The sequence below is a fragment of the Astyanax mexicanus genome, chromosome 20 (genome assembly GCF_023375975.1).
Source record: "Astyanax mexicanus isolate ESR-SI-001 chromosome 20, AstMex3_surface, whole genome shotgun sequence".
Lineage (NCBI taxonomy): Eukaryota > Metazoa > Chordata > Actinopteri > Characiformes > Acestrorhamphidae > Astyanax > Astyanax mexicanus.
The window spans coordinates 6,330,604-6,351,637 of record NC_064427.1 but is presented as its reverse complement, the minus strand read 5'-3'; the positions used below and the strand labels follow the sequence as shown (position 1 = coordinate 6,351,637).

The following is a 21,034-nucleotide window of genomic DNA, read 5'->3' as shown; positions in this document are numbered from 1 at the left end:
AAGCATTTTTTCTAAACATTCCTCTACTTTTTTTTTATTTAATGGAGAATTCTAGTGAGTGTTTAGTTAGAAAATTCTATTGTACGTGGGTAAAGGAGGGGAACTACTTGGTTTATGGCCAAAAGTAAAAAGAATGTGTGTGTGTGACTTCTCTCTCTCTCTCTCTCCACCCCTATCTATCCTCCCTTCCTCCAAGCTGCCACGTCTGTAGTGGGCCGTGCTGGAGTCTGTAAGCTGGTAGTGGGGGATGCAGGGATCCACCATGGGGGACGTGTTTAACTCCATGTGCTGTCCCGTCCCGCCTCTCTACTAATCTCATCTCTATCAGACACCTTTTATCTCTCCTTTACTGAGATTACCTGCTGAAAATGTGTGTGTTTTTTGGAGACGTTTGATGCTGATCACAATATAAATTACATTATTATATTATTAACATATATTGTACAACCTATAAAAATGATATCTTTTCAAAATCATATCCATTTACAAATGTAGATAATCCCACCCAGAGGTCTATGCAATAGCTATTAATAACCTACAGTATCTAACTACAGTATCATCCCAGCGTTCGGGTTAAGCTTTAAATAAAGGCCAGAATTAGCATTAGCATTAGCATCAGTGGTCTAAAATAACATGCTAGGTTCAAGTTGAGTTTAGCTTACACAGCTGTTGTCTAAATAAATATTGACAATCACAAGCATCTGCAAACCATAACAGAGCATCCAAACAGTGTTACCACTTGTGTTTTTCACTAGTCTATAATGCTAGTACTTGCTAGTACTTTTTTGCTAGTACTTTTTTGCTAGTACTTTTTTCAGATTTTGTATGCACTTTAAATGTTTTCAATTTCTAAATTAACTTAAAAATAAAAAAATTAAAAACTGTCCATTTACATGTTTTTACATAAATATTTTAGCTTTTTTATGTATTTATTTTTTTCCCATTTTAGCTAGGCTAAGTGCCCCCTCCATCTGACAAGCCCAAAACAGCATAGACTGGAACAAACTACATTCAACGTGGGTTTTGGTTTCTTTGTTTTTGGGTGTTTTTTTTTTATTAGCTTTACACTAGTATTGTCAGATTTTTAAATGTAATTCTTTAGTTTCTAAGCATTAAAAACTTTTGTTTGAAAGCCTAAACATTTCTCCACTACTGTATTCGATAGATTATGCTATTAAACATTAGCATTATGCTAGTGTTTATATTACTGTCTTCATGCTTTAACAATTTCTTGATTACTGTGTAGCATTTTGCTAGCTAATACTTTCCTGTTAAATACAAACAAGAGCATTCCAATTTTATGCTTTTTGGAGGCATCCAAAACCTAATAAATTGGTTAAAATGGTTAATATATTTTTTTACACAAAATACAGCATTACTGTATTAGCTTTTTGCTAATGCTACTACTGCCACTGCTTGTTTTTTCTGGTAGCTCTGCTAGAGGTTTGCCTGTGCTGTGATTTTTTAAAGGGGTGTTTTACACATTTACACATTTTCTCAATGCTTTTAACTGTGTTTTCATATTACCTATAAACTGCATCAGTTTTTTCAGAAGCACAGAGGTTTGATTTCCTGCAGAGGAGAAAAGTAGTGGCTGCAGGATTGTACTTAGTTTTGTTAGCAACAAAAGGTTAGTGTTCACAACAGACAGATCTGTGTCATCTCAGGAGAAACTGGGTCACGTTACACACATTAGCTTTTGGACTGGAGGGAAAAATGCTTATATTAAAGAGTTAAAAGGAACATTTCACGTTTTTAGAAGTGTTGAGTTCTGGGTCTTTTGTAGAGGCTGTTAAAACTGTATGCCTGTAGCTACAAAATTCCTTCACATTAACAGAAAACAAAGTTGTGCTGAAACGCACTGATTTCTTTAATTTTAACAAACATCTACTACTACTGAACCATAGAAGCAACAGTCGAAAAGGAACAACACAGCACACATTGTGTTCCAGCTCTTTAAGCTTTACGCCCACGACTATGAATAGTCCTCTGTTGTAGGAATTATGAGTAAAGTACAGGCTGAAATTGGGTTATTACCCACTCCATTTACTCTTCTTTTTGATCCACAGCCACATTCATTTCTATGGATTGATAACAACCAGTGTTCACCATAGATTTACTGTAGTAAAACTGTGTTTTTTAGCCCTCAAACCTTTTTAAAAAATATTTTTAGTTTTCGGCTATTTATCATATGTATAAGACTTTTGACTGCACAGAAATCATATTTTACCACCTTTATAACATAGTATTTGCTTTCATGCATGTGTCCACACTGTCACTGGCAAGTTGCACGACTTGGTGGACAATTTAAGCAAAATGGCAATTTAATGAAGACTTCATTGACCTAGGTTTTCATACATTTATATTTTTAACATTATTAATTGCTGAATATGAAGCAAGTGATGTGATATCACTCATGTTAATGGTTGCTTATTTAAAAGGGGTGGAGTTATCCCAAGTTGACATGGTGGATTGGGAATTTGTGGACATATATAAACAGATAAAAAGAAAATATGTTTTTCTTTAAAAAAAAAACGTGTTATTTAGCCACTCAAACTAATTATTTGATTTTTTTTTATTTGTAACATTCTATGAATGTCATGTCTATAACTCACTATAAACATATGTATTCTACGTAACACTTTATAATGCATTCATTCTTTATTATAAACATGATTATATACATATATATATATATATACATACGAATGTATGATGCATTATAGCTGCGTTTATTATGCATTATGAATTGGGATTATCATTTATATATATATCATAAACTGTTCTTGTAATATGTTACACATATGCATTAAAATATATAAATTATATATTTGTCACTATTAATGATATATTCTTATGATGGACATGTGTCATTTTACTTGGAGGGTACTGTACAATGACATATTATAATACATTAAATTAAATTCATTAAATTAAATTAATACAAGCTATTATAATATTTATTATAAGTATAATTCATGAGAGGTTAAGAGGAATTATAGCATACTTTGTTAAGGCAGCTTTGTTGAGGTTCTTGGTATTGATATATGCATTCTTATAAACACAAGTAATGATGCATTATGATCACAATTCATAATAAATGCATAATAATCCTGGCTATACTGTCTGATACATTTAAATAGAAATATTTAAAGCTCTGTATGAATTATAATGCATTATAAATTTGTTTATAGAATCTAATAGACATAACATTCATAGAAAGGGTTACCAACTTTACCAGGCAGCACTGTGAACATGAGCAAAACCCAAAACCCCACATCCAATAAAACTGTGAAAAAAGTACTTTTTGATACAGAAAATAGAAGTTAGCGTCCCTCTATATCTGTAATGTATTAATTCAGAGTAAATCTTGAGAAATGTATTGTTAGACAGTTTTAAACAACTACTGAATGCTTCAACACAAAATGCATGTTATGCTGATACTGATCCACTTATATTTATTCCTCTAAACGGGTTCCCACATTTCCTGGCATGCGAAACAATGTGCATGTGGGCTGGACTGCGGGGGTGGGTTTGGGGAGTGTTTGAGAGACATGTGAGATACCGGATGCTCATTCATTAGCTCATATCCTCCGTCCCACAGTATATCCTCTCACTCACTAACATCCATAAATAAAACATAGATCCTGGGAAAAGTTGAAGAACATCTGTTTTTTTTTTTTTCCATGAAGAAGAGCATTACAGAGACTCCAACACTGAGGACATTCAGGACAGAAGTGATCTGAACTGCATGTTTTCTCATTTTCTTAAGCATTCAAAAATAAACAGAATGAATGTATAGAGCTTTAGGTTGAAGCTCCAGTTGAACTTAGACCTACGAACATGCAGCTGTGCATGCCAGACCTGCAGCAGCATGTCCTGCATTTGTTTGCAGCTCCCGAGTAGTTTAGCAGAACCAGCACTGCAGCTTTGGCTGTTTGCACTCTTTGTTTTGTCTGTAGACGAAGACCAAATATGAGATAGTAACTGAGGAATTCGCATTTCCAGCACAGCATGAAACATCTGTTTCTTCTGTTCATCTGACTGATACAACATATCAACCAATTAATCATTGCACCATAATATACATTAGCATTTATGGAGGAGATTTGGATTGCCCAATCCAGTTTTGATCCTTTGATAACCATTGATGTGTTCTAGCACAATGCACCTTTTAAAGTCCTCTAGGCCAAAAGTTCTCAACATATACCACCTCATGGCCCACCTGTTCATAAGAAGAAAGCAAAAAAAAAAAAATATATATATATATATATTTATTTTTTTACTATTATTATAAGAGCTGATGCTAAAAACCTGAGAATTAAAGTCTTAGAAATAACTTAAAATATATATAATCTATTTCTGTTCAGTTACAGAAAGTGTTTGTTCTTTTTTTAGGTTCATTAGCATCATAATCTTCCTTTCTCAGATCTGTATTTGAAGTATTTACTATTTAGGTTGTACATACAAAACAATTTGTGTGAGGAACAGTATCTCCATTGTTTAAGATTGTCTGTGTCTGGCGCCTGTGGCTGAGATGTCTGGTGTCATTTATTTTGCCAATATATCCTTATTTTTGTGTTTCTGTTATGTTCATATAATAATACCTGGGCTTTTAATGACAAAGTTAAATTAATAACTGGTAAAATTGTATACTGTAAAAAATATTGTAAAAAAAAAACAAACAGAAAATGTATATTGGAAAGGATACACAATTAACAGCTGGTCTGTAACAATGATAAAATATGTAAATAAATCATAATTTTCAAAGCCGTTGTCTATATTAAAGCAGGGCAGGAACAGACTGTTTTAAAAGACTTTTGAAAACTGGATAAACCTGGCACAGGAAGAGTAAGGTCTGGATGACCCATATGGAAACAGCTTTAGCCCTTTAGCTCTGCTTAATATGACTGGACTAAATCAATGTTTCAGCAGAGAAGAGAAGAATTAGAGGTCCGACAGGTGAAGAAGTGCAGTAATGAAGTCACTGATAAGATGATAACCCTAACCTAAAAAAGCAGCTTGTCTGGTTTATACAGCACTGCAGCTACTGGACTACTAAACAATAGGGTGTTCTAAAACTTTTGACCGGTAGTGCAGAGATAGCAGAATATAGAGATTCACTTTGTTGTGCACTGTTTGGCACAGTGTGTCTTTGTTAAATGTTCTTTCAATGACCCATATTTCTTTCAAATGGTCAAAATATCTTGTTTCACTCAGTGGATTTTAAACTCCGCCCTGCTCCAGTCATGTTCACGCCTTCCAGACAGACAAGATCTGTATGTGTATCCCGCTTTTGCTCCTTCCTTTTATTGTCTAGTGTCTAGGAGCCCTGAAACTACACGACACTACGGTTTAGGACTAAAAAAAAAAAAAAAAAAAAACAGATTGTGTACTACTACTACTACACACACACACACAAACTGAATTATATGATACTAAACAAAATAAGAAATTGTCATTTCAAAAGTTGGATATCAAACTTGCCTGGAATGTTTCATTATATTATATAATTAAGAAAATAAAAGTTAAGATAAATGTAGTTTTTTTTTTCTATTGTTGGGTATATTTAATACTAATTGTAATAAATTCTAATATGACTTGGGAAAAAGGTATTTTTATTGTATTATTATATATTACATTAATATATATGTTGATATTGAAGATGTGGCATGATATAAAGATTCATATATGTGAACACTGTACATGTAAATATAAAACATTGGCTTGCATATTAAAAATGACATACACATTAAGCATATAAGTACACAGTGCTTTTATATAGGTCTATAGCACCTTTTATACGCAGAGGCAATATTGTTTTTATAATATTTTATATTAAGTTGCACCTTTACTACTTCACGTGGTGGCTGGCGCTAATCAAATGAAGAATGTGAATGTGAAACTGACACCAATAAATCTATAATTACTGGTATTTGCTTTTATACAAATATATTTTATCCTCTTTATTAACATAGATGCTGTGTAGTATCGTACATATTTATCTTGTGTGATATATGGAGTATCAAAAAATCACAGTATTGTGATATCATTATAATATCATATTGTAAGATGCTCTGTAATTTCCACCTCTAATGTCTACTAAACCCTCCCTCTCCCAGAGAAGAATAGGATGATGTAAATCTTCACTTTTCTTGCTCTTCATCATGATGAAACCCTGCTGGATTTTTACATTAGACTGTAGGCTGAGCTTCTACTGAAGGAAATCTGAGACTTTCTTTCTCTCCCATATTTTGACTGATTCTGTTCCACTCCAGAGTTTTAATGTTCATAAAAATAAAATGACAAGAGCGACCTCTGGTGAAGAAAATAAGAAATATACTGTAGGCCATATCTAATATACACTGTAAGTACATTTATGGACATCCCTTTCACTGTATGCATGGAATGCATTCAGCTGCTTTACTAAAATAAATGATCCAGCTCCATCTAAAACTTCATCCAACATCCTGGCCTCACTGGTGCCGACAAAAGCAGGTAAAATCACCTTTAATTCAGTGTTTTTTATTATTATAAAATGTTCTGCATATTAAAATCATCCAAATTATAAAGAAAAAACATATGGAATTATTTAGTAGTAGCATCTCTTGCTTAGATAACAGTTTTGCACATCTTGGCTGGATTTTCTTAGTCAACTTTATGAGGTAGTCATAAATGGATGGCTTTGAGTTAACAGCTTTTTATAAAGAGTTAATTAATAAAGAAAAGTTGTGAAGGGGTAGAGTTGGTATACAGTAAATAGCTCTATTTAAGTAATGTTTACTAAGTAGTAGACTAACTAAAGAATTAAAAATATTTAAGAAATAAAGGTCAGATAATCTTAAACATTTCAAGAATTTTTAAAGATATTTCAAGTATCCTCATATCCAATCGCAAAGACCATCAAAAACACAATGAAAAAAAAACACTCATCAGGATCAGACCAGGAAAGAGTGAAAAAGAGTTACATTGACAATACATTGTATAAAATATATAAAATATAGAAATGTTAAATAAGAAGGTTGTCCAAATAGTACAATAATAAGGATCTGTCAGAATAAGTGTCTCAGTACACTTCTGTTGTGCAGAATTTAATGCAGAATTGTCAATTGAAATATTTGAGCAACATATGCTGCCTTTAATACGATATCTTATCCAAGGATGAAGTTCCATTCATTTTTTAAGAAGTAGGTAATCTGTTAAATTAAGTTTGATAAAAGCAGTGAAGTTTTTCCACTGCCTAGCCAAAAAAAAGGTTTTCACCTGGATTTAAGTAAGTAAATGATGTGTTGGTTGGTTGATGCTGCAGTTGGTCTGCAGGTCTAGGTTCAACAACAGTATGTGCTGAAAGAATGAGGTCAGCTGACTACCTGAATATACTGAATATAGACCAGGTTATTCCATCAATGGATTTTTCTTCCCTGATGGCACGGCCATATTCCAAGATGACAATGCCAGGATTCATGGGGCTAGAATTGAGAAAGAGTTCAGGGTTCAGGGAGCATGGGATCATCATTTTCACACATGGATTGAGAGAGAGTTCCCCACAGAGTCCAGACCTTAACCTCATTGAGAATCTTTGGGATGTGCTGGATGGAGAAAAGCTGCTTTGTACAGTGGTCAGACTCTACCATCATCAATGCTGCTGCAAGATCTTGGTGAAAAATTAATGCAACACTGGATTGAAATAAATCTTGTGATTTTAGAAGCTTGACATTGTGTAGCAGTGTCATATACTGTGAGTTGTGGGATTAGTACTATTCTTGGGTTCCGCCACTAGATGCTGCTAGTTAAGAGCAAAGCAGCTCTAACAGTTCAGTGAGTCCAGAGTATAGAGTATAAAGAGATGCTGCTTCTTCTCAAACACTCATGAGATTCATCTCATCAGTTGATATCCATGTGTTATCCATGTAGGTGTGTTTTGTGAGTTGTTTCAGTGTTATTTTTGTAACACATCATTCCAAATATACTGTGTTTTAAGCTCCCAGAACTTAAGGCTGGTGATGTTTAGACTATACACCCTCAAATCTGGACACAGTCATTAACTTCCACTCTTATACTGAAACAGTCTGGCTCCATGTGCCAGTGGAAGCAAAGCAGCCAAATGGCGTTTATAGGTGGGTCAGCAAAATAAATGAGTTGCTTTGGTGTGCTTCCCGTCTGCGTTTAATTGGGGGGTTGTTTCTGTGTGTGTATGTGTGTGTGTGTGTGTTAGTGTAAATAAAGATTTTAAATGTTGCTGCTGCTTTGAATCCACTCCCTTGATACAGTTTTGGATGTGAAGATTACACATGCCTGGAAAAATATACACCCACCCACGAGCATTTGTGCACAACCTAAAGCAGCACAATATGGACAAATTTTTATACTGTGTTTCCAAGTGCTAGGCATGGATGATTACCCTAAAATATTTTATCTTTTTTTACTCTCTATCTAAGATTTAAACTGTTATAATCTATTCAAGAGATGTTGAAAGCAGTGGTGACAATAGACATTTATAGTGCTGGTACAAGTGGATCAGATACAGCAGTGCTGCTGGAGTTTTTAAACACCTCATTTTCAACGCTGGACTGAGAATAGTCCACCAACCAGAAACACTCAGCCAACACTGTCCTGTGAGCAGCATCCTGTACCATAACTGTCAAGTTTTGGAATTAAGAATAAGGGAAATTTTCCACCGCCCCACCAGCTCAACCGAGGTTCAACATCCTTTATATTTCTAGTAGAATGAGGGCCATTCCCCTGAATGGGTGCCATTTGATTGTTGTAACTCTTCCAAATTATACTTAGAAAAAATACTTAGATTTTTTTAAACTCTGAATCAAATAACACAAATATTTAACTATTCAAAACATGTACTGGTCAATATCAGGTAGCTTTACTTCATTTTTTACAGGGTTTCTAATCCGAAGATGTTTACATTTTTCTCATTCCTGTTATCAAAACTTGTGTGACAATTAAAATTAAAAAGCATGTTTAAAAGCAAGTCCACTAATTCCTTTCATTTTCTCTCAAGAAAGTGTTTATTTAAAAAAAATGGTTGACGGCATGTTCAAATAATTAATATATATATTTTTAAAAGCACTATATATGCATGCACATTGTCTTTTTCTAAAATTTGCAAAACTATTTTTATCTCATCTCAAATACCCAAACCTGAAATTTATCAGATTTATTATTATGCAATTTATTAAGCAAATTGATAAATGATGAACTAAACAGAATTGGAAAAAAGTGGTTTACATTAACTAATATTCACATTAATAAATTAATAAACCAGGGGACTATACTCATTCCTGTAGCTGGAACTCATTCCTGTTACTGGCGATCAGTCTTGTTACTTTTTATGTTTTGAGTAACAGGACTGAAAGTAACAGGACTGAGTTTTTAGCATAGAAATAAAAACTTGAAAGATAGATCAATGGCCTAGTAATAAAATGTATTGTAAAGTTATTTTGTGTGCACATTTTACATGTAATGGCATCCATTCAGTGAAATGGCCCATTACGCACCACACAAACAATAGCTGCTGGTGGTCTATCCTGTGGGGTCCTGACCATTGAAGAACAAAGTGAAAAAAAAGGATAAAAAAGTATTCTGATAAAAAGAAGTCTGTAATTATAGAACTACAAAGTGCTCCAGTATGATAGAACATCTTGCCTTCCTTAATTTGGCCAGAATAACTTTAATTTGTTGATTTACATGAATGCTGGATGCATTAATTCTGCAGAACAGCCATATAAACTCATGTGGAAAAGCTCAGGTTGGTGATAAGTCTAATAGCACTTACTGAAGCCTTGATCTTAGTCTTTGTTCCAGTATCAGCATCGCAGTGATGGTTACTGTGATTACACTGTAGATAAATGATTATTTATTATACATTTTGTAGCCTAATCACACAAACACGATTTCAATCTCTGTTACTTTACATTTGGATAGGTTGGCGCTGCCTGGTTGGAGATTAGGAGGATGTGACGTAAAGGTGCTTCAGGTCAGAGGTTAATCTCCAGCTCTCACCCTGGAATAGAACTGAGGGACTGGCACAGTCAGGTGAGTAATAAATTACTAGAGACTAGAGAGAGAAAGAGTGGGGCATAAACTCAGGATGGAGAGATGGAAATATATTTATTAAGATTTATTTTAAAGATTCATTTTAAAGACTATTTTGAAGAACAAGTTGGAACAATATGGAAAAAAACTGCAAATAAAGGAAAAATGCAACTATTTTTTTATTTTCATACTGTCCGAAAGTTGTTAAAAACTACTAATAAAATAAAGATAACATTCTGTTTTTTATCACTTTTCATTTGGATATTTAAAAAAAAGTATGTTTTTTTCCTTCTCTTGGAAATTGGGTGAACGTTAAATTCAGTGATTAAATGCTATAAAGTTTTTTTTTTACTAGGTAGCCTTATATGTGAAGTTATTTAAAAAAAGAGTTCTTGAAACAAATTATGAGTAAAAAACTGTGATTAAAAACAGGGTTATTCCACCAAACATTGATTTCTGAACTCTTAAAACTTTATGAATTAGAGCTTTTATTATTTATTATTATTATTTTTTTGCATTATTTGATACATATACCTATATATAGCAAAATGAGAGAAACTGATACAGAAACTAAAGTGGTCTCTTAATTATTTTTTTCCGGAGATGTATATAATATATATTTTTATTTTTTTGCTAAAATATATGTAAAGCTCATTCTAGCACATTCTCGGTGTTAATTGGCTGAGCGGCGATGACGTGTGACTTATGAAAAGGAGGGAAAGAGGAGTAGCCGCGCCTCCAGACGATACGACCACGCCTACTACGATCCCACGCCCCGCCCACATGTCTGGATTACTGTACCGCTGTGAGTGGCTCTGGATCTCAGCGCTTCAGCTCTGCTGTTTAAAACACTGAGATACGAGTTAAAAACACTAAGCCCAGAACTCAGCGCGGTCTCACCGCCTTCAGACCCGGAGTCTTCACCCACACAACCCGGGTAACCGAGCCGGACACCCCGAGGAGGACTTTTCTCCGCTGCCGGTCAGTCTGGGGCTGTTTTTACCCAGCAGGTCACATCCAGCCCCAGAAACAAACAGCTCCAGCCGGCAGCCGCTGCTTCACTTCTGTCCCCGGAGCAACGCTGAGAGCCGGGCTGAGGGGAAGAATGCTGGAGCTGGAGGAGTAACAGCTCCAAACTCCTGCCTTTAACCTTCACCGAGCAGCAGCAGGAGGAGGAGGAGGAGGATTAAGCAGTTGTAGAGGTGAGTGCTTTCTTCCAGCACAGCCTGGCTTGGATTAACTCTCTCTCCCTGTGTGTGTTTTGCTCCTCAGGTTGGTTGTTGTTGTTATAACAGTTACTATAACTCCAGTTCTGTCATATCTTAATTTGTGTATAGTTTTTTTACACTTCCCAGCCTGTCCTAACTTTTCTTATTTAAAAAAACTAAAAAAAGTTGTTTCGATTCTCTTAAAAAAATATGCCAATTATTAACCTTCTATATCATGGAGCTGCCCTCAGGCAACAAACAATGTTATTGGTGAAAAAAGTCTTCCCCTGGATTATTTATTTATTATTTGAGGTCAGAAACCCCAAAAGTTGGGGTGAAAAGTAAATTTTCTTCTTCTTAAATAAAATGTAAATAAATAATTACAGAAAATGCCATAGAGAGTTAAATATATTGTATCTGCTAAAGGTCTGTGCTTACAGGTTTGTCCCTCAAGTTTGTTTAAGTAAGTCCCCTGACTCTACCTGAAGTCACTTCACTTATTATTCAAGTTATTTACAAACAAATTTGAGTTAAAACAAACTGTTTTTTATTAACAGTGAATTTGATAAAAAAAAAAAAATCAACTTTATACCTTATATCTAAAGGTTTTGCTGTAGATTGTCCTTGAAGTTTGTTTAGTCAACTCATTATGAATTCAGTTATTACAAAAATATATTTTAATTTAAACTAAACTAAATATTTTGGGCTCAATATCTGGCTCAAAATGGTAAGATGTTTCTAGCACTCTCTCAGTTTGTTGGGATTGTTCTGTCGTGTCTGTTTTGACATTCTGAAATATTTCCTGAACTGACACCTCTAATTGAGGTACATACACACTCAGCCAGTCTCTGTAGCTGCTATTAAAAATGAATAAGATATAATATTGTGTTTTCAAAGAATAGGCTTATATTCTCTGACAGTGGTAATTAGGAGGAGGGAGGTGGGCGTCACCAGGTTTGCTAAGGCATAAATTTAGCATAATTCTAAGCATAGAGGACAGATGATGTTTAGTTATAACGTCAGCCTCAGTTTTGAGTTCTATGGAGAATAGATCTGTAGTAGTCAAATCATACTTTTACTTATACTCAAATTTGTGTGTGAAGAAATTGACTTTACCTTGCTGTTTCATTTGTGGTGTCAATCAAAATTTTGCAGACACCTGGTCAAACATTGTTGCCGTCACTCACAAAGCTTGGTGTAATTGAAGATAATAATTTTTTGACAATGACAGTATTAGGGCTACACAATATAGCGTTTCAGCACTGTCAATCTTCACGTGCTGGACATGCTTTGTAAGGGCTCTATGATTGTATCAATGTGGGGAACACATAGAATCATGGAATTGACATCAATACTAAAACCTGAATGGAACAAAAGAAATCTGAAATTGACATGTAATGCTATATTAGATTATATTAAATTTTATTCAATTAATAACTACCTGTCATGCTTTAACTGAGGTATATATTTTTGCGTAATATTTATTTTACTCCATACTAAGGGTGGGCGATATGGCTCTAAAATAATATCACAATATTTCAGGGTATTTTTGCGATAACGATATACTTGGCGATATAGGAAAACAAAAATAATTCATTAATTTCAGGAATACAGTATAATAGTATAGCATAATAATAAATAATATAGCATAAAATAATTTAATGCAGCAAATAATATTGCAGAATATTTAGTGCATGCATATAAACTGCAAACTAAAACAATTATACAATAAATACACCTAAAGCTTCACAGTAAATAATAGACTACTTTTAAGACAGAACAGCCCTATTATCACGATATGGTTTTTTAATATCATCATATTTCTGTGTCACGATATATTGTATACGATATAATATTGCCTACCCCTACTCCATACTATCTTTGACACACAGAGGACGTTATTAATGCCATGATATGCTGCATCATTGAGAGAAGTCTGGTCAGGTTTTCTGTGTTTTTAATATTACAATCTATATTGCAGTATCAGTAATAATTCTGCTGCTTTCACTGCAAAAATCCATTGGCAATAGCTAGACAAAATATGTGTAAATTATGATGTATAAACTCATATTATCCAGAATATGATCTTATATTCTGCTTATAATCCAGAGTACAAGTTTGCTGTTGCAGCATGGATGATTATGAATGAAATAAGCAAAATAATCTTATGCTTACAAAACTGTTGGACAGGAAATCTTATCAGAGAAAAAAAAATATGATGTATTATGTATTTTTTGCTGTTTGTTTTAATGTGCAGTTGCCTTCCCAAAAATGCAGTGCTCTCTACTTTAACATTCTTTACCAATTTTCAGAATATTGTGTCACAAGCACATCACAATACATCATAGATCCCCTTGTGCAACCAAGTAAAGCTGTGATTATCCAAGGCATTGACTCCGCAAGTCCTCTGAAGGTGTCCAGCTGTTTTTGGCAGTTTTTTTTTTTTTTTTTGAGATGATCATCAATGAGCCTTGGGTGCCTATTGTTGGTTGTTCTTTCTAGGAACACTTGGGTACTGACCACTGTGTACCAGGAACACCCAGCAAAACTTGAAAGACTTCTCATCTACAAGAACAGAGTGTTCACTTGTTTAAAACTTAGCATAAGACACTAATGACTCCAATAATCCCTTACACTACATTGATATTATTGGGTGCATATTTATTCATTTTTAAACTTTCACATCTGGCCATCTACAAGAATAAAAAAATCTCATATTCTCTTTAATTCTCTTTAAATGAAAACATATAAGTAAGGAACAGAGTAGGACCTAATACTGACCCTTGAGGCACACCTGAAGTAATAACCCTGAAGCTGAGAAATGTCCACCCAAGGTTACACATTCCTTACGCCCAGTCAAATAGGAATTCCACTAATCTCTGAAATCCTTATGGCCTGCGTGCACTGTGAAAGAACAGCACGGTCAACAGTATCTAAAGCCGTAATCAAATAATGTAAAATAATAGGCTAGGAGCACCATAATAAGATTATTTACCACCTAAACTGTGCAGTTTCAGTACTGTGAAATTCCAGAGGTCTGCAGAGGTCTGCAACTGTGGATATGCTGGAAGACATGTGATGTGCTTCTGAGCTTGCAAAGTGAATCCGACTGAATTCCACATTAAAGAACAGCAGACTCTTTTATGCTCTGGAAAACATTAGGAGACCACTTCAGTTTCTGAATTAGTTTTTCTGATTTTGGTATTTATAGGTATATGTTTGAGTAAAATGAACATTTAGTAATGGCTGAAATAACAAAAAAAGATGCAGAGCTTTCAGACATCAAAAAATGCAAAGAAAACAAGTTCATATTTATAAAGTTTTAATATTTGGTGGAATAACACTGGTTTTTAATCACAGTTTTTTTATCTTGACATGGTCTCCTCCACCAGTCTTACACGCTGCTTTTGGATAACTTTATGCCACTCCTGGTGCGAAAATTCAAGCAGTTCAGTTTGGTTTGATGGCTTGTGATCATCCGTCTTCCTCTTGATTATATTCCAGAGGTTTTCAATTTGGTAAAATCAAAGCAACTCATAATATTTAAGTGGTCTCTTAATTTTTTTCAGAGCTGTATTTGTTTATGTAGGCCCACAAGATCTAATTCTGTGTTATCTAAATTTTTTGTCATGCAGACAGGCCTGTCACAATAATTGCAATATCGATTTATCAAACAATAAATGAACATGATCTCAATAATATTTGATAATTGTGATATTGTCTGTTGTGTTTATTCACATATATAACAATGAACAGTATTTTAGCCAGTCATGCTTCAATAACTGTGACTTCATACACACAGTGCGGACTAAAGTAGGTGAAGAAATAAGCATATAATCCCCAAACTAATTATACTAAATGATTAATTAAAATTTTGTTGTCTTAAAAAGTGTATAATGGCTTTTTTATGCTATTATGTTAGCATTATATATCAGTGGCATTTAATAGTCTCTATAATGACAAAAATAATCATAATATCGCAATAATTTCTGAGACGATATATATTCCACAAAAAATTCTTATCATGACAGGCCTACATGCAGACATTTTCTTATAGATTCTCATAAACCTTCAATTAAATACTCGTTCATGAGTAATGTTTTTTTATTACATTTTTGTTGCACCTCATTTAAATAAATAGGATTTTCTACACTCTCTGTAGTGAAGGGTGCAGTTGGGCCAGTGCTCTTTAAACACTGATGATATTCTTGATATGCTTATGCATAAGATAGAGTCACCTGGAATTGTTTTTTTCAGCATCTTGAGTTCATGGAGGTGCTGAACAATAGCTGTTGCTTTCCCTTTCGTGGTGTGAAGCTCCAGCTCCTCCCAAATCACTATCTCAGTTGATCAGGTTTAGATCAGAGGATTAATGTGGAGGACTAACACTTTTTTACTGTTTACTAATACTAAGTAGGTCAACTTTAACACTTTTTTGTAGAAGTAACACCTGGCCCTGATTTAGTTGGACAAGTATATGGTGCCTACAGATGCCATCACATTCAGGAGTATGGATGCAATGAGTTAAATATGGCATGGTATTGTAGGAGACCATTTCTGTCAGTCTTCAGATAACTTGAGCCGAATGCGGTGGGAAGTGCCACGACCGCCGCCTCAGGAAGTGTCCCCTGGGGGGAAAGACAAGAACAACATGAGAGCAGACATGGAAGCGTTGCGCAAGAGACTGGACATTCACATGGAAGGCTTTCGGGCTCTTTTATCTGCTCTGGACCAAAGCATGGAGACAAGATCGCCGCCTGTGTAAATGGGTCATGGAGTAAAGTGTTTGTTTATTGATTAGAGTTGAGCACTGCCCATTGTACTCTTGATATTCTTGTTGACGCTGCTCACAGGATTCTGTTGGCTGAGTATTTCTAGTTGGTGAACTATTTTCAGTCCATTGTAAAACTTTGGTGTTTAAAAACTCCAGCAGCTCTGCTGTGTCTGATCCATTCGCACCATGCTAATCAGTGTTAATCACTGCAGTGCTGAGGATTAAAGACCCAACACCCAAATAATAATAATCGCAGCTCTATATTTTTCTCTCCTGTGCGGTCCTGACCATTGAAGAACAGAGTAAATGAAGGAGAATAATAAAGTATGCAGAGCAACAGATACAGGACTATAGTCTTATTATTATAGTTTACAGTCATTATTATAGAACTACAAAGAGCTTCTATATGATCACTGCAGTTGATTAAACATTAAACAGGTGTTATTGTTAAGGCTAATTTATGTAATTATTATTAAATTAATGTTAAATTACATACAGTGCTTTAATGATTTGTGTATTACTGAGTAAATGGTTAAAGAGACACTAAACCATTAATCATATTTTTCCATTAAAAAAAACAAAAACGCTTTTATTATTATTACACATCACAATATGCAGATCGGTCAATCAACAATACATTGCAACTCAGCCAATCAGCTCTCCCACCTACCCCACTTCTAAACCCATACATCAGCCAGTGCCTCATCCCAGCTGCCCCTCCCATTTTTTTTTTTTTGACTTTTTAAAATTTGAGCTGAGGGTGGAGTAAGCAAAAATAAGGGGGTTTATTGCCCCTTTAATAATAATTTAAATGGTAACACACACACACACACACACATTAGTGTGGTGTTGGTCAATTCCGATATCAAGCCATCTCAAGTAGGCATAACAGGGAATAACAGGGTATCTCACGATACAATAGTATCACAATATGTTGCCAAGGATATCATGATACTGTGATTCTGTGATACTCAGTATATTGCAAGACAATTCTCTACAATACTAAATCTGTGTTACTGAAGAGGATAAAATACTCCTAAGTCAGCAAATACCAGGAATTTTAGATTTATTGGAGTAATAGAGAAGTAACTTTAAAAAAGTAAAATTAGGGCTGAGTTTTAGGGAGTTTAAAACATCTACATGTAAAAAAAATAATTAATATTTGATGCCACGTTCGATAATTTATCGCAAATGAAAAGAAAATACGATATATCGAGATACTGATCATTTGTCCCACCCCTAATCTCCAGTACTTTTAATATACTAAATACTGAATCTGAAGCAAAAAAATAATCTCATTGCTAGTTTTAGGAACATTCGTCTCACATGGTGCGTAACTAGTCCAATATGGGTGGTCTTCTTCTTCTCCTTGTTCTTTCTTTCTTTTAGAGCAGGTGGGCTTGCTGAGTGTCAAAACAAAAGATCAGGTAGACTGATAGATGATGTTTACCATGCATTCTCTGTCTTGGGAAGAGGCCTTCACAGAGCGGGCCGAGGGATGTCTGACACCGAGGTTTCATTCTGAAGGATTTGGATGTTGGCTCGGTCAGGTTTACTTAAAGCGGTTTCCCAGAACTTTCTCAAATACTTCAGCACAAGGTTGTTTGTTCTGTCACTCGCTGTTTTGTCCTCTGTAACCACAATGAGGAAACCTGATCAGTTCCTGTCTGTGATTACATCAGGCCCTTTCCTGCCTCTGCCCCTTGCTCTCTTATCATGCTGAGAAGAAAGGAATGCACTGATCAGCCATAACGTTAAATCTACCTGCCTATTGTAATATTGTTAATATCGTGCATTATTTTCCTTTTGTGCTTCCAGAACAACTCTGACCTGTCGAGGTATGCGATCCACGAGACCTCTGACAGACTTCTTACACAGAATATGGCTTATTTTGCACAAATTAATTTGTTTGCTGATTATTAAGATTCACAAAATCATCCAGTTCTAGTGTCTGAATATTGTTCTAAAGTGGTTTATTTGTTTAATGGTCATAATTCATAATGGTGCTATTATTATAGTGTCAGTGTCATGTTATGGTTGATAACATTAAACCCTTAATACTAGGGTAACTTTATATCACTAGTTTATATCAAAATGTGAAACTCATATATTATACAGCTGAATTACACACAGAGTGATCTATTTTAAGCATTTATTTCTATTATTGTGGATGATTATGGCTTACAGCCAATGAAAACCCAAATATCAGTGTCTCAAAAAAAATTACATTATTATATAAGATCAATTGATACTTTCGTCAGTGTGGGCAGTGTGCCAAGTCCTGCTGGAAAATGAAATCCGCAACTCCATAAAAGTTTTCAGCAGAGGGAAGCATGAAGTGAAGTGTAAGGTTTTCCGGGAACTGAACAGAATTACTGAAAAAAACGTTTCAATGATATTCTCATTTTTTAAGATGCACTAGTACAGTAAATCAGCCATGACATGTTTTGGTGTCTGCAAAATAATTTTTAGCGTTTCACTGGATCTAGGATGCTAACAAGTGATTGAAGTGAACACCCCTCCAGTTAGCATCATGCAAAATAGTTGAAATCCATAAGCAATTTCATGCAACCACTGTTCCACAACCCAGTGCTGAACTAACATTGCATATAGTGACCTACACAAATATACCTAATTTGTGTAAAAGAGTGAATATTTTGACTTTGTTTAAAATACATTTCTTTGTACTTCATTTTGGATGTTTTAAAATGAAACTCGATTCCAATTTCAATGTCTGAATATTTAAAAAATAATTAAGTTCATTGATTTTTAAAGAGTGTAATTGCTTTATTATTCTATTTTTAAATAATTGCAATTATTTCTATATAAATAAAAATGGTTATCGTGACATTGGAAGGAATGTGTATTGGAAGGAACCTGCAATATGATATGTATGATCATATATATGTTGTGATATATTACAATACTGTAAAGAAGACATAAACTGTGTTTTTTGAGAAACTATACAATATTGCAAAACATAATATCACATAATTTCTCTTTGATATATCAATATATGTTTCTAACACCCCTTTTACCATACAGAAATTGGCATCACACAAAGGGAAGATGAGTGCATGCATAAATTTTTTAATGTATATTGCTATTAAAAGTATCGAAGTACTTTCTTATTCTATATTTTATGCATTATTAGTCACGTCATTCATTGTCAGCTGCATGCAGTATGCAGGAGCACACGAATAGAAAGTGCTTTCATTTTTAAGCCCTCATTTTTAGCAGCGTCTCTGTGCTGGAATTGGTATTAATGAGAGCTCTGTCGGACTGATGTATTAACAGACAGCGCTGAGGTGCTAAATTATAATTTATTAACATGCTCCAGTCACTGCAGAGATTTCTGCATAATGATCAGTACAAGCTCTCAGTCGGCTTAGGGTTTAACTATAAGACAGTTGTGTTGGTCCTGCTTTGGCTCTTTGATTGAAAATGGCTATGGATTTTTTTGTTCAGTTGGTTTTTCACTGTACTGCCCAAGCTAGGACAGATTTATGCTGTATAAAGAAATGCATTAGTCTGCATTAGTTATCTATAACTAATTATAGCAGATTGTCAGTGGTAAACATTGTGTAAACTTTGATGATTTGATGAGTAGATCAATTAAATGCCTTTTATTAAATGTAAAGTTTGGTAAAATATCAAATGAATATGGATGACCACAGATGGAGTGTATCAGCAAAAATATATTCTGTTGCTGTTAAGTTTCCTAACACACATAGTGTGTCATACAGGGCTGTGTATTGGAAGGAACCTGCATTATGATCTGTGTGATCATGTATGTATGCTGTGAAAAGGCAATATTCTGTGTCCCAAATAAGATACAATATGTTGTAAGAAAAGCATTTACTGTTTGAGTAACTGCACATTTGGAAAGCTAAGCTACATTGTATTAGCTGACCATCATTTAAAAGCAGCAAATATAATTTTGTTGAAACACCTTTTCTTAATGAAATGTTATTTATATTTATTTATATTTATATATATTATAGTACAGCTAACACACTGAAAATCACGTATGCAGACAAGATGCTAAACTTGTGGGTTAAACTCCTCAACTGGCTCTTAAACAGTGAGTGTTTTGTGAAGCGGTCCCTGCTGATTTTCCAATAATGTAGCCGGCAGATCATGGTCAGCTAGGTTTTTCTGCGCTAACCGTGACCGCTTCTGTTCGCCGCCGCTGTGCAGCGCCCTCTGTTGATGATGTAGGATGTATGTTTTGAAGATTCCACTTAAACTGGTGGAAACGTGGGCTGGTTCGCTGAAATATAAGCCAAAACGGAGTTCTTTTATTTTATTGGAAAAGTGCTATCAGACACTTTACAAACACAGTCCCCCAGTTTTTTTTTTAATTATTTCTGCCTGGTTTGATAATTTCTGGAAAATGACCTTGACATCTTTCGAACCTTCCCTTCCTGGACGTCATCATAATAACCAGTGTTATGTTACACCGGCACAGGGGAGCCATTTTCATCATTATATATTTTTTTAATCCAGATCTTCTTTCAGTCTTCTTCTAGAAGGTGGATCTGCTTGAGCAATAAAGAGAGAAGTGTGGTGGTCCTTCAGGAATCATAGGCTATCCTTCCAGTAATCACCTGTTTATGTAGTGTCTATATAGTTGTGTGTATAAATAAAATTGGGTTGAATTAAAGCTGATGTTCGTAAGTTTTGGGATTTGGTGGGTTTAGAGCCCTTTCTGGTGAGAATGGCTAATTGCACAGAGGAATGTTAGCATGTGGAAGAATAATTTAAACTAGGCGGGTGTGATGCACTCTCCTTTCGGAGCGGATTAATTCGATTCCAGGTTATGTTCAGTCAGAAAGAGAGAGCGTCCTCAGTCAAAAACTTCACTCTTTTGTTTCTTTGTTTTTACTATGAGTAAATGAGCTACTGAGCTCTAAGTTTTCCCTTCTGAAGTCTCCATTGCTCCACCAGCCGCTCGCGTTCAGTAAAACTGAGGCTGGTGTGATGTAAGTGTGTAAAGACG

At 34.7% G+C, this 21,034-nt stretch overlaps 1 protein-coding gene across 2 annotated transcripts in view; it reads left to right on the top strand.

The window, feature by feature from the left end:
* Window positions 1-10,808: 10,808 nt before the first annotated feature.
* The window catches only part of gdpd5a (glycerophosphodiester phosphodiesterase domain containing 5a), a 51,128-nt gene continuing 40,902 nt past the window's right edge, over window positions 10,809-21,034 (top strand). Inside the window, exon 1 of one of the 2 annotated variants that reach the window (XM_007244743.4) lies at window positions 10,809-11,252. The gene's annotated coding sequence lies outside the window, so the exon portion shown is untranslated. The remainder of the gene's footprint in view (window positions 11,253-21,034) is intronic. The other variant, XM_007244744.4, reaches the window with a different exon arrangement.